The sequence below is a fragment of the Sapajus apella genome, unplaced genomic scaffold (genome assembly GCF_009761245.1).
Source record: "Sapajus apella isolate SASKATOON/1434 unplaced genomic scaffold, GSC_monkey_1.0 scaffold62, whole genome shotgun sequence".
NCBI lineage: Eukaryota > Metazoa > Chordata > Mammalia > Primates > Cebidae > Sapajus > Sapajus apella.
In genome coordinates this window covers 18,226,844-18,242,005 of record NW_022437002.1, presented here as the reverse complement: position 1 = coordinate 18,242,005, position 15,162 = coordinate 18,226,844, and positions in this window count along the sequence as shown.

The window sequence follows — 15,162 nt, the reverse complement described above, 5'->3', positions numbered from 1 at the left end:
GACAGGAGCCCGAGCTTCAGTCACTGTTCTGCCCCAAGCCCTGGTGTGATCCTTGGAATGTCCTGGCGCCTCTCTTGGACTCTGCAGCCCTGCTGTTGAGTCAGGTTCCTCAGACCCCAACTCCTGTCCTCCAGATTTTCCTGGGAGTCTGTTCAGGCACAGGAACACAGAGTCAATGGGTAAGGACGGAAACAACCAGACAGTCCCTGGGGCGCCAGGCTAGAGGTCCCTTGTCACTAATAGGTCAATGGCCGGAAGCCCAGCTCCAACCCCACAATGCAATACCGGTCACCCCACCCTTACTAGTGCCCTCACCCACACCCCCACTTCCGGCCTCTGTTCCTTCCTCACCTCTGGGGAAGGCTGCAGGGCTCCCCAGGGAATTTCCCCTGGCTCCTCCACTGGCTCTCTGCCCAGTGCTTAACCCTCTCTCCCCCACCTACGCATCAGGCAGGTCAGTCTCCCACAAAACTTTCTCTCCCTGGATCCTGGGGCAGGGCAAAGAGGGAAGGAAGTTGGGTGGAAGGACTGCGAAGGAGACTGCTTTTCCTGCTACCCTCAGGTACTGAAACCCAAGTAAGGATTTTCAGGAAAGAGGGAGTGGACTGAGTGCTGGGCCCTAGGATTGAGCTTCCCTGGGCACTATCCCACCCACTGAGCCTTGGGAGGGGTGGGAATGATTTTCCTCTGCACCAGCGTGCCCAGAGAAGAGAGCCTGGAACTGAGACTTGCAACTTCTAAAAAATAAACACAAAACCAAGGCCAAGAGAGTGCTGGCTACTGTTACCATGCGTACAACAAAATTCATTAAACACAATTTTTAAAAATCATGAAATTCTAGATTCATAGAGTTCACAGTTATGGAATCTTAGCATCACAGAATTCCAGCATGGTAAAATATGGGTTACAGAAACTTACAAATTCAGAATTGTGGCATTACTGACTCCCAGATGACAAAATTAGAGTATCCTTGAAATGGACAGCTTGAGAAATCAATTAATAAAGCCCCTACATTCAGGTGGCTGTCTAAACTAGACGATGTCCTACTGGAGATGGGCAAAGGTGTTCACATATGAACTCTGAAGGGAGGTAGGGAGCCTGGGACATATGAGCTTAAACCAGAGAGAAGACAGGCTTTGTCCATGAGAACACATTTCTGCTTCCTGAAGATGAGGGACAGGGGGCAGGAGGCAGCAGGTGGGGATAGAGAGAGCAGAACTATACAAACAAAGAACATATAACCTAAAAAAAGAATTATCAAGTAGCACAATATGCTGACCCCAGCACCTCCAGTTTCCCCATAATTGGGGTTACCATCAGCCCAGGACATTTCCAAAGGTCAGCAAGACTCCTTATCACATTGGAATGGCAACAACCCATGTCTGGCTATCTTTTTTGGGAAGAAAGGTACTGAACAGAAAATACTCCATACTTTTTACGGGGTGGCTGGGAGGAACAGACTGTCTTCAAAGAAGGTGCTGAGCCCTTAGCCACATGATGCACACCAAAGCCACTCCATGTGGTGGGGTTCAGAGCCCCCAGCAAGGCCCCAATAGAGGACCCTGTGAGGAGCACCTGGGTGGGGTGTTGCCTAGGGGAGCTGATCATCTCTATAGAGGGAGCCAATCTGGAGGCAACATTTATATGGGGACCCCTGTCCAATCTTTGGGGCTGGTTATTCAGCAAACAACAAAGATATTTACCTAGCATTTTTGGGAAACTATCACAAACTCAGGAACCCAGAAAGAGCAGTTCCAAAGACAGGCAAATGCCAGGCCCTGCTGGGCATGGAAAATGGGGCAATGTCAGCTGAAGATCTTCTTGTTCAGCTGTCTGTCCTTGGATTCAGCTCAATACCTTGGCCCTGACCTCTACTCATATGCCCATTTGCCTCCCTCTCCTTACTTGCCTGCTGTTCTACCTACTTATACCTGCTGTGTGACCTTTGGTAAGTTCTAACCCATTTCTGGGCCTCAAATCTACTTTGCTGTCTTTTGAAGTCTATAACTGGGTTTAAGTGCAGCTTGTAGAATTGTATATTCCTGCTTGTGTCCAGGGAAGATTTAGCTTCAGAATCTCCATTCCCAGCTTCCAGAAAAAGTATTAGGCAACTTCAAGGGAGAATGCAGGGAATAGGTAATAGAAATAATGCTCACATTTGGGCTGGACGTGGTGGCTTATGCCTGTAATCCCAACACTTTGGGAGGCCAAGGTGGGTGGATCACAAGTTCAGGAGATTGAGACCATCTTTGCCACACATGGTGAAACCCTGTCTCCACTAAAAATACAAAAATTAGCTGGGAGTGCTGGCACGCATTTGTAATCCCAGCTACTTGGGAGGCTGAGGTAGGACAATCACTCGAACCTGGGAGGTGGAAGTTGCAGTGAACCGAGATCGTTCCACTGCACTCCAGCCTGGCGACAGAGCAAGACTCCGTCTCAAAAAAAAAAATGCCCACATTTGACATTCTAAATGTGTCAATGCCTATAATGGGTGTTTTCAAAAATCTTATGCCCACAACCACCACTCTGTGTGTATAAATCATTGTTTCCAGTTTATAGATGAAGGAACAGAGATCCAGGGAGGGTAGGTAAGATGCCTTAACTAGCTAGGGAGTAACAGAACTGGAATCTCAACTAAGTCTGAGGGTTGTGGTTTCAGATTAGCATTACTCAATGAGGCTTCAATAGGTAAAATGTGAGTCCATGGATGAGACTTTCAGGAAGAAGCGGTCCATGCAGCCCTGAGAGACAGTGAGTTCCATTTATAAGTGTGCAATAGGGGCTGACAGCTTCTTGTGCCGTGAAAAATGCTGAACCAAGTTTCCTTCTATTTGGGAACTCCGGGTAGTCTCAGCTCAGATTGGAGATAGCTGGGCTGGACTGGGGGTGAGGAGGTTGGAGAGGAGAGTGGGGTGGTCCTGAACTAGCCTTCAGAGAGTTGAGGGGCTATGCCACTGTTCCGGGAGATAGTGTGTATGTGTTGAGAAAGGGGTGGAAAGAGGGCTTCTTTACTCTCTGGGATGGCCTGGTTCCCCCTCCCCACTATCCCCAACTGAAGCTGGTTGTCAGGCCACCAGAGCCAGGGCCAGAGGGACTTTCCAGCTGGGATAGCATCATGATGTGTTGACACCAGATTCACTGCCTTGAGGTTCCCAGCAATATTGCACAATTGCCTCAGTTAACTGATCCAAAGGAGGTAGGAGGATTTCAGATCCCCTGATTCCAGCCTGGCCCTGCCCTGCCCAAGGTTGGATTATGATAAGAGGCTGGGCAATCCAGCCACTGGTTCATAGGGCCACTGGCTCATAGGGTCAGGGCTGGAGACAGCCTTGGGGGTCATCTCATTCAGATCCCTCACTGTAAGGGTGAAGAGGGACTCTGAGATCCAGAGAGAGAACAGGCCCTCCCAATGGTCACACAGCCACTGCTGTCCCCAACCCTTCCCTTGGCTCTGAGGACACAGAATTGAATCAGTCCTTGTACTTGTTCTTGAAAGCTTGCAGCCTAATGGAGAAAACAGACTTAGTGGACACACCAAGAAAAATTTTAGAGCTAAAAAAGTGGCTGGAACTTTGTACATGAAGAGATTAGAGAATTATGGACACAGACCTCCTAGAGGCTCCACAGAAGGTGCCATAGTTTTTATTTTAATTAATTAATTAATGTATTTTTTGAGACAGAGTCTCTTTTTGTTGCCCACACTGGAGTGCAAGTGGTGTGACCTCAGCTCACTGCAACCTCCACCTCCCAGGTTCAAGCAATTCACATGCCTCAGCCTCCCAAGTAGCTGAGATTACAAGCGTATGCCACCACACCCAGCTAATTTTTGTATTTTTAGTAGAGACGGAGTTTCACCATGTTGGCCAGGCTGGTCTCAAACTCCTGACTTCAAGTATCTGCTGGCCTCAGCCTCCCAAAGTGCTGGGATTACAGGTGTGAGTCACCGCACCCAGCTATAGGTAGCTTTTAAACTGGGCTTAAAGAACGGGCAAAATTTTAGCTAATGCAAAGGGGAAAGAATTTTCCTATTGAGAAATGGCCTGAGTGGAAGCACAGAGCAGGCACTGATTGGCCATGTGAGATGACTGAAGGCCAATAATATAGCCAGGGCCAGGACTTGAGGTCAGGATGCCTGTGCTCTATGAGCACACAGTAGTCACCAAGGTGCAGGCCTCAGGGATATGAGGACCCCAGAGGCAGCTGGTAGGGGGACCTGATGAAACTACAGCTGGGATATTCTTTTTTTTTTTTTTTTTTTTTTTTTTTTGACGGGGTCTAGCTCTTTTTCTCAAGCTGGAGTGCAGTGGTGTGATCTCGGCTCACTGCAACCTCTGCCTCCGGAGTTCAAGCGATTCTCCTGCCTCAGCCTACCGACTAGCTGGGATTAAGGGTGCCGCCACCACGCCCAGCTAATTTTTGTATGTTTAGTAGAGACGGAGTTTCACTGTGTTGGCCGGGCTGGTCTCCAACTCCTGACCTCGTGATCCGCCCGCCTTGGCCTCCCAAAGTGCTGGGATTACAAGCGTCAGCCGCCATGGCGCCTGGCCAGATGGGAGATTCTTAACAGTAGAGGTGGGGGCTGTTAGACTCACTACCTCCAGGCTGGCAGTTTCCCTTAACACAAGACACACACATACACACAAAGCCTTTGTCTTTATCTCCCTCACCGAGAACCCAGGCCCACCTTGAGATCTGGCCTGGAGGAATAGGTTGCTCCTCACCCTGCTAGCTGCCTCTCCACTCAGGTTTCAAGGCCAGGGCGCACACCCTCTCCTTCCAGTAGCTTCCTCCGCACCGCCCCATTTCCCCTCCCCCCACACTCTCTACTCTGGACCAGGAAGGGATGGGGGAATCCAGAGATTGGGAGCTTTGGCAACAGCTAGCCTTCCCGCGGCTGCTGTGATGCAAATCCGCTCCGGATTTATTTGAGGGGAGTTCTTTCCGTAAAGCGAGGCGCACCCGGCGCCAGCGCTAGGCTGGAAGTGCCTCTCCTGGCCCTGACCCAAGGGCACCAGGGCCGGGAACTGGGGGTGCCTTCCCCGCTAGGATCCTGGAGCTCGGGTCCTGGGCGCGCGGGTGGGAGCTAAGCGGGGAGTCGCGGAGTGGGGCTATAACTAACCGCGCCGGGAGCCTAGTGGGGAGAAGGAAGCCAAAATCCTGAAGGACCTCCTGAGCCTCGTTGAACCCAGCTAGAAGTGGGGGGGTTGGGAAGCTTCTTAAACAGGAGGATCACGAGGTCTGAGCCTGAGGTTTTGATAGAAGAAATCTGAAGGTTTGGGGCTGGCGAGGATGTTTCAGGTTGGGGGCGTGGGGTGGAGGATGCGAAATCCACGTCCAATGAAAGCGGCCCCATCGTCTTGCTTGGGGCCAAGAGCGAATTCTACTGATCACTGTTCTCACGTTCGAGGGACCCCCTCGCAAGGAAGCCAAGCAGCCTCACTAGCAGTTACTACTCAAGGACCTGAGAGCCTGAGGCTTCTGGGGACCAGAAGGAGGGGTGGGGGTAGGGCATGCCGAACTAGGGGTGTGCTGTGTACTTTCAGAGGCTCCAGCTTCAGGAAAGAGAACTGCAGTTTGTGGTGTAAAAAGCTTCTATGACCAGAGGCGGGCAGATCACTTGAGGCCAGGAGTTAGAGACCAGCCTGGCCAACATGGTGAAACCCCGTCTTTACTAAAAATGCACAAATTAGTTGCGCTTGGTGGCACACACCTGTAATCCCAACTACTCGGGTGGCCGAAGTACAAGAATCGTTTGAACCTGGGAGGCTGAGGTTGCCGTGAGCACAGATAATGCCACTACACTCCAGCCTGGGTGACAAGAGTGAGACGCTGTTTAAAAAAAAAAAAAAAGAAAAAAAAAGCCGGGCATGGTGGCTCATGCCTGTAATCCCAGCACTTTGGGAGGCCAAGGTGGGTTAATCACGAGGTCAGGAGTTCGAGGTTCAAGAGCAGCCTTGCCAAAATGGTGAAACCTCGTCTCTACTAAAAAATAAAGATAAAAATAAAAATTAGCCAGGCCTGGTGGTGGACGCTTGTAATTCCAGTTATTCGGGAGGCTGAGGCAGGAGAATCACTTGAACCTGTGAGGCGGAGGTTGCAGTGAACCAAGATCGAACCACTGCACTCCAGCCTGGGTGACAGTGGGAGACTCCATCTCAAAGAAAACAAAAAACAAAAACAAACTTATATGCATAGGAATAGACAGATGGCATTATTGAATGGCATTCAATAATTTGAATGCCATTCAATTTGGTATGCCTGTGCATACCAAAGTCTGTTCACCAAATTGACCAAAAAAGAAAAAAAAAAAGAGTGCGTCTTATTTTTTCTTGGTATCTTTATAAAAATAAAAGGACAATGCAGCTCTGTAAATAAAAAATAAACAAATAAATAGACCTGGGTTTCAGCACTGCTGAGCAACTTACTGTTTGGCCCTGGAAAATTTACTTCAACTTCTTCAAGCCTCAGTTTTCTTATCTGTAAAATAAGAGTAATAGGGGCCAGGTGTGGTGGCTCACACCTGTAATCCCAGCACTTTGGGAGGCCGAGGTGGGCAGATCACCTGAGGTCAGAAGCCTGACCAACATGGGGAAACCCTATCTCTACTAAAAATACAAAATTAGCTGGCGTGGTGGCGCATGCCTGTAGTCCCAGCTACTAGGGAGGCTGAGGCAGAAAAATCACTTCAACCCGGTAGGTGGAGGCAGAGGTTGTGGTGAGCCAAGATCAGGCCATTACACTCCAGCCTGGACAACAAAAGCGAAACTGCATCTCAAAAATAAATAAATAATAATGACAGGAATGCCTAGATGTTTTCAGGATTGAGTTAAGGTGTCAGAGGTGTTTGGATAGTGCTCCCTAAATGGCAGCAATAAGAAGAACACTTAGCCTAGTTTGGGGGTTTGTACAGGGAACTGGGGAGCAAAAAGTCTTCTGGAAGAGTAGAAATCTGAGCTAAATCTCAAAATATGAGAAGGAGCTGGTCTGGGGGAAAATAAGGGAGGAAGTTACTTGGAAGGCTGAGATGGGAAGATTGCTTGAGACCTGTCTGGCAACATAGTGAGATCCTGTCTCTAAAAAAAAAATAGAAAACTTTGTCGGGTGTGGTGATGCATCTATAGTCCCAGCTACTTGGGAGGCTCAGGCAGGAGGAGTCTGTGAGCCCAGGAGTTTGCGGTTGCAATGAGCTATGATCATGCCACTGCACTCCAGCCTGGAACACGCAATGAGATCCCCATCTCGAAAAAAGGGATGGGGGAGGAGGGGAGGAAGAGAAGGATGTTAATGACAGAGGAAAATCTGTCATTAAGCAAAATCAGGTAGGTAAGAGCCAGGACAGAAAATTTGGGAAAACTACAGGTGTAAGACAGGAAGTAGAAAGAGATGAGGTTAGAAAGGAAGCAGGGACCAGACTGGGGTAAGGCCGGGGGCTTGGAGTTATTGAGGCTAATTTTTATCCTGAGAGCCCTTGAGGGGTTTTCAGCATAAGCAGGAGATAGGCTCCCTGTGGGGCAGTGGGGAGTCAAGGAGACCTGTGAAGAGAAGACTGTGACAATGCCTTAGGAGAGGGGGATAGTGGCATGAACCACAGTGTTGGCCCTGGGATGGAAAGAAATGGATGTACTTGAGAGGTACAAGTGACAGGATTTGGTGATGAATTGAATGGGAAACATAACTGAGAGGGAGGTGTGAGGATGATACCCTGATTTCCAGCTTGGGTTCTGGGTAGTCCTATTCACTGAGACAGGGAGCAGGAAGAATAACGTATTTGGGAGGAGGCTGAGTTCAGTTCTGAACATGCCTGTGACCACACCCCTAGAGAGATCCTCAGTAATTGGGGTCCTGTAATCCCACCAGTTAACTGCTCTCCAGAAGATGTGAGAGATATTAGTCACTACTGGTTGTTTGTTCCCTGGCTGTAGCTCATTAGAGGTCTGACTGGCAAGGCCATAGAGGTAGGGGGTGCCACTGGTACCACTGAGCTGGGCCTAGTGAGTCTCCCATTGTGGTCTGGTCAGCCAGGCAGTTTCTCTGTGCACAATCATGTTATATGAGCCCAAGGATTGGGTTGTCAGACTGTTTCCAGAGAATACAAGGAGGGGGACAATGCTCTGTGCTGTGGAGATTACTCTCTCCATTTCACAGCTGAGGAAACTGAGGCTCAGGAATTGAGTGGCAGAGCTAGGAGGTAAATGAAGGTCTGTGTGATGTCTTCTCACAGTACCAGCTACCACAGCATCAATGGTGACATCTGCTCTAAAAGGGCAGGGAACGCACCAGGGCCATGGTTCCTTGGGGGAGGAATGCCATCTGGAGTAGTGGGGATCAGGAAGGAGACAGGGAAAGCTTCCTGGAGGTGGTACCATTTGTCCTGGAAGCATCATCTTGTTTTCTGTTTCTCCAGCTACCAATCATTGACAATCACCTGTTGCCTGCAGTGACGGAGACCTTGTTATCTGAAGGGCCTCTAGGCAGAATGTGTCCTTGGACCTCAAAAAGTAGCAGGCTGGAATTCCTACAGACAGCTCCCACAGGCAAGCCTGAAATGGGGGCACTTCTACCTCAGTCTCTGGCATTGGTCAGCTGGGGCATCCCTTTTGCACTGGTACTTCACTGGCAGCTGGAAACCCAGTTGTCTGTTCATTTTCATATCATGGTCAGCACAAGTTTCTGTTCTGTTCTCAGGTTTTATTTTACTTTAAAAAAAGCATCATGTAATGGAGTGACAGATTCTGTCTAAAGAAGGACTGGCAATTATGAGAAAAACTTTCCGTGGATAATTGAGGGAAGGTTATAAGACATAAAAGAAATGTCACTAACCTTCATCTGTCACCCATCAAGCATTTATCCTCAGGTGTCCAAAAGGCTGAAGCAGCCTGATGTGGTATAAAGGAGTGGCTATATTCTTCATAGGTAAGAATGGGTGACTCCCAAAATAATGTTTAAGTAATGTTTGTTCATTGTAGAAAACTTGAAAAATACAGGAAAATAACAATTAAAAAATATATAAAGCATCCTTTAAGAAATAAACACTGCAACCAGGCATGGTGGCTCATGCCTGTAATGCCAGCACTTTGGAAGGCCGAGGTGGGTGGATCACCTGTGGTCAGGAGTTCAAGACCAGCCTGACTAACATGATGTAACCCCGTCTCTGGTAAAAACACAAAATATTAGCCAGGCATGGTGGTGAGCGCCTGTAATCCCAGCTATTCCAGAGGCTGAGGCAGGAGAATCACTTGAACCTGGGAGATGGAAGTTGCAGTGAACTGAAATTGTGCCATCGCACTCCAGCCTGGGCAACAAGAACAAAACTCTGTCACACACACACACACTAAACACTGCTTGGCCGGATGCAGTCGCTCACGCCTGTAATCCCAGCACTTTGCGAGGCCGAGGTGGGAGGATCATCAGGTCAGGAGTTTGAGACCATCTTGGCCAATGTGGTGAAACCCCGTCTCTACCAAAAATACAAAAATTAGCTGGGCACTGTGGCACGTGCCTGTAATCCCAGCTACTCAGGAGGCCAAGGCAGGGGAATTGCTTTAACCCGGGAGGCAGAGGTTGCAGAAGTTGAGATTCCACCATTGTACTCTAGCCTCGGCGACAGAACAAGAGTCTATCTTGGAAAAAAATAAATAAATAAACACTGCTCTCATTTTTTATCTTTGGAAATCAGAGTTATCACGCTTTCTTAAATTTGGGGGTATATGTGGTTTTATTTTACATGATTAATATTATACAACATAGAGAGTTTTGTATCTTGCTTTATTTAATTAAATTATTTATTTAAGAAGGAGTCTCACTCTGTCACCCAGACTAGAGTACAGTGGCATGATCTCAGCCCACTGCAACCTCTGCTTCCTGGGCTCAAGTGATCTTCCTGAGTAGTTGGGACTATAGGCACACACCATCACTGCCAGCTAATTTTTTGTATTTTTTAACGGAGATGGGGTTTTGCCGTATTGCCTAGGCTGGTCTCTAACTCCTGGGCTCAAGTGTTCCTCTACCTGGGTCTCCCAAAGTGCTGAGATTACAGGCATGAGCCATCCCACTCAAGGTTTGGCCTATTTTACCAAACTCTTATCCTTATATGTACAGATTGTTTCTAATTTTTGCTATTATAAAAATACTATGATGAAAATCTTTATGCATAAATCTGTCAACATTTTGGCTTACATTCTTTCCTTCTTTTTTTGAAATTGGGTATTAGTCTGTTGTCCAGGCAGAGTGCAGTGGCTATTCACAGGTGAAGTCATAGCACATTATGGCCTTGAACTCCTGGGCTCCAATGATCCTCCTGGCTCAGCCTCCCAAGTAGCTGGGACTATAGGCGTATGCCACCATGCCTGGCTTGGATTATTTCCTTACAATTTTTTCTGGAGGTGGAATTACTGGGTCAGAGGATCAAAATATTTTTAAGTATCTTGATATATATTGCCAAAATTCTTTCAGAAAGGTTGTGCCAATTACATGCCATCACCCTGATATTAATGTAACTATCTTATAACATAGCAGCAAAAAAAAAAAAAAAAAAAAAAAAAATCCTTGGATGGGTGCAGTGGCTCATGCCTGTAATCTCAGCACCTTTGGAGGCCAAGGCAGGAAGATCACTTGATGCCAGGAGTTTGAGACCAGCCTGGGCAACATAGCGAGACACTGTCTCTACCGAAAAAAAATTAGCTAGGTACGGTGGTACATGCCTGTAGTTCCAGCTACTAAGGGAGGCTGTGGTGGGGGGATCATTTGAGCCGAAGAGTTCAAGGCTGCAGTGAGCTATGATTGTGCCACTGTACTCTGAGTGACAGAGTGAGACCCTGACTAAAAAAAAATCCTTGCAGGCAGGTGTGGTGGCTCACGTCTGTAATTCTAGCACTTTGGGTGGCCAAGGCAGGCAGATCACGAGGTCAAGAGATTGAGACCATGCTGGCCAACATGGTGAAACCTCATCTCTACTAAAAATACAAAAATTAGCTGGGTGTGGTGGTGCATGCCTGTAGCCCCAGCCACTTGGGAGGCTGAGGCAGGAGAATTGATTGAACCCAGGAGGCAGAGATTGCAGTGAGCTGAGATCACATCACTGCACTCCAGCCTGGGTACAGAGCAAGACTCCATTAAAAAAAAAAAAAAAAACCCTTGCAAATTTGATAAGTGAATAAGTGAATCATTACCTTTTTGGTGTTCAGTAGTTTCTTAGAGGACCAATAGGCATAGTTTCATCAAGTCAGTCCAATCTGAATGGTGAACTCCTCTACTGATGAGTGTCTCCTTCACTACATTGATGTGGTTTGGCCATTATTGCTTTTTACGCTCCTGGGAGTCTCTCCTCCTTTTGGTTACGGTCTCCCCATTTTCCTTTGCAAGGTTCCCTTTGGGAACATTTTGCAAGATTCCCTTTGGGGAACACTCCTCCCCATGTTGGTCCATGTGTTCCAAATGGGCCTAGTCTACCCCTGAATTCCAGGGATGGGCATTGAAACCCTATCCTGGCCAATCATGACAGAAATTGGTTTGGTGATGGGCATTTCACCCAAGAGAGGCAATGAGTGCCTTTTGCTGGAATAAATGGGAAAGAAGCCCTCTTTCCTATTACAGCGTTGAGGATAGGGAACTGAAGCTGAAGAATGAAGGCCTGGAGCTGGCTGTTGCTGTCTTTGCCATTCAAGGGGAGAGCCCAATTGAGATGGAAGTCAACATTAGTTAAGAGATGCCTTTGATGAAAATTTCTGGAAAAAAAAATGCCAAGAAATGGAGAAGATACATACCTGGAGATTTTTTTGAGTTCCTGGGTTCAGCTGCCTGGGTTTTCTGTTAATGAGGCAACAAATCCTCCCTTTTAAAAAGCCAGTTTGAGCTAGGTTTCTATTATATGCAACTGAAAAAGTCCTATGGTTTTGCATGGTGTTCAGAAAAGGCAAATGTGCTTAATTTGTTACAGAATCATAGGTTCTAAAAGTTGAAGAATCTTTACCATCTTCTTCTTCCATGTTTTATACACAGACCTACATGGATTTTAGTGAGATATCAGTCCAGTCTTTGCTCACTTTGACAGTGAGTACATCCAAGGATGGAGCACTCACTGTCTTAATAGGTCATCTGTACCATCATTGGAGAGTTAGTGCTGAAGGAGAGATTTTTGCTTTTTGTTTTCTCATTAACTGGAAGAACTAAATAAACTATCCCCTATGCCCAAAAATAAAGACAAAGAATAAGAATAACCTAATCTGATGAACGAACTAATTTGGACAAATTATTGGCTATGTAAAAGGAGAGGCTAAGTTTAGTGGCAGGACAGAGCTACATGATTGGAATAAGAAAATGAGGTTTTTGTTTGCTTGTCTGTTTTTGTTTTTGAGAATTTGAGGATCAGGAAGAGAGGGCTGGAGAAGAAAGAGGAGAGAAAGGAAAGTCAAAAACAACATGGCATAATAGAAAGGTAATGACAAGAATTTAGTACTAAATTTGGGGAGTTTCCTGTGGTTATACTAAATCTCATGACAGTAAAGTTTGGTTAACAAATGCTCCTGGTGAGTGACTTGTTTTCTGTGTGTATGTCTTACTTATAGAGAGGATTGAGAACCAGGTGCAGGACAGGGATAATACACGTGGCATGTGTGGTGATCTACAAGCTAAATTCAGAGAGTGGAAGCAGAAACTTAGAGGCAGAAGTGATCATGACAATGTAATTGCCCTGGGGATTTTCTGTAATCTCTGGGAATATTTTGGGGAATCTTTGGGAATGAGTCCTTGAGCCAGTCTTATCTAGTCTTTAAGGGGCAGAGAGATCCCCAGCTAACAACTGGATCATACTCAAAATCCAGTCTTATTATAATATAATTTTATCTTATATTAAGACAAAATTAGCCACTCTAAAGCCTGCCTATGATCAAAGGTATTTGCCTTTGAGGGCCATGGAGAATCTCCTCCCTTTGCTCCACATGACTGTAACTTTATCATCTGACTTTGGAGTCAGAACCAACTTTGAATCTGGGACAAACCGAGTTTGTCCCTGACTATGTGACCATGGAATTTGTAATCTAGTGGAAGGAGACTGAAAATAAACAAATGAATAAAATATGTAGTATTACAGATGGAGATAAGTGTTACGGAGATAAAGCAGGTAACAGGGAGACAAAGTAGGTAAGGAGAGTGCCATGGGGATTATTTGCCATTAAATTAAATTAATTATTTATTTATTGAGACAGAGTCTTACTTTGTGGCCTAAGCCGGCATACAGTGGTGCCATCTCAGCTCACTGAAACCTCTGCCTCCCAGGTTCAAGCAATTCTCCTGCCTCAGCATTCCTAGTAACTGGGATTACAGGCACCTACCACCATGCCTGGCTAATTTTTGTATTTTTAGTAGAGATGTTGGTCAGGCTGGTCTTGAACTCCTGACCTCAGATGATCCACCCACCTGGGACTCTCAAAGTGCTGGGATTACAGGCGTGGGCCACCATGCCTGGCCTATTTGCCATTTTATATAGGGTGGATGGGAAGCTTCACTGATAAGGCAATATCTGAACAGAGATCTACAAGAAGGGAGGAAGTAAGTCCTGCCTATACTTGAGGGAAGAATGTTTCAGGCATGGGGTAGAGCAAATGTAAAGGCTCTCAAGTAAGAGTACATAAGGTGTGTTTAGCCAAAAGGAAGCCAATGACTGAAACAAAATAAATTTTCCCTCACCAAGCCTCAGTTTCTCATTTATAAAATGTAGATGATGATAGTACCTACATTACAGAGTGGATGTGATGAATTAATGTGACAATTCTTAGCACAGTGCTCACACCTTGTAACCTATTTTTTTTTTTTTTTTTTTTTGAGACAGGATCTCTGTTATCCAGGCTGGAGTGCAGTGGCACAATCTTGGCTCACTGCAACCTCTGCCTTCCGGGTTCAAGGGATTCTCCTGCCTCAGCCTCCTGAGTAGCTGTGATTACATGTGTGTGCCACCATGCCTGGCTAATTTTTGGTATTTTTAGTAAAGGCGAGGTGTCACCATGTTGGTCAGGCTGGTCTTGAACTCCTGACCTTGTGATTCACCCGCCTCCCAAAATGCTGGGATTACAGGTGTGAGTCACCTCCCCCACCCATAATCTATTGTTATTAAGATGACAGCTTAGTCTTCAACCTTGTCAACCATTCTTTCCTGATAATGATTTGTTATTCTCCCTCCATCCCAGTTCTGTTTCTCTGATTCATGCTCTTTTAGCCTATAATCTTTCTACTGCACTTTGTTAATCGGTCACTAAATGTACCAGCACCTACTATATTGCTACATACTAGGTTGTAGGACTTTCTTAAGATGCTCACTGTCCCATGGGGGAGAGAACAGCTGTACATTGGTAGCCACTGTATAAAGCAGAGCAGGCCCAAGAGAATAACAAGTGCAGTGCTCTGGGAGTTTAGAGGTGAGCTCATGGAAGGCTTTCTGGAAGAGGTGGCACTTGGGCTGACCTTTGAGGATAGATGAAGATAAGGTGGAGAGGGCATTCCAGGAAGAAGTAAAGGTGTGAGATGTTAGCATGCCCAAGTCACCAGTGGGGAGGGGGAAACTGCCTGATATAGTACAAGCATGGTATGTTGGAAGGGAAGAATTGGGGAGCAGATTCTAAAGTGACTTAATTAAGCTGGGGAGTTTGGATGTATTCTGAGAATGATAGAAAGCCACTGGACACTTTTACGCAGGGAGTGATACAGTCACAATGTTTTCAAATGAAATCTCTCATTGCAGTGGAGGACAGTTTAGAGTCAGCAGGGATGGGGGTGGGGAGGAGTGAGATGGGGTGACCCAGGAGGCTAACAGCTATCATCCTGGGTACTGATGAAGCCTTAGGAATGGAAATCGAGAGGAGTGATGATAGACATGCAGGGAGAAGGCCAGGCGTGGTGGCTCATGCCTGTAATCCCAGCACTTTGGGAGGCTGAGGTGGGCAGATCATGAGGTCAAGAGACCAAGACAATCCTGGCCAACATGATGAAACCCCATCTCTACTAAAAAATACAAAAATTAGCTAGGCGTGGTGGTGCGTGCCTGTAGTCCCAGCTACTTGGGAGGCTGAGGCAGGAGACTGGCTTAAACCTGGGAGGTGGAGGTTGCAGTGAGCTGAGACTGTGCCACTGCACTCCAGCCTGGTGACAGAGCAAGACTTCGTCTCAAAA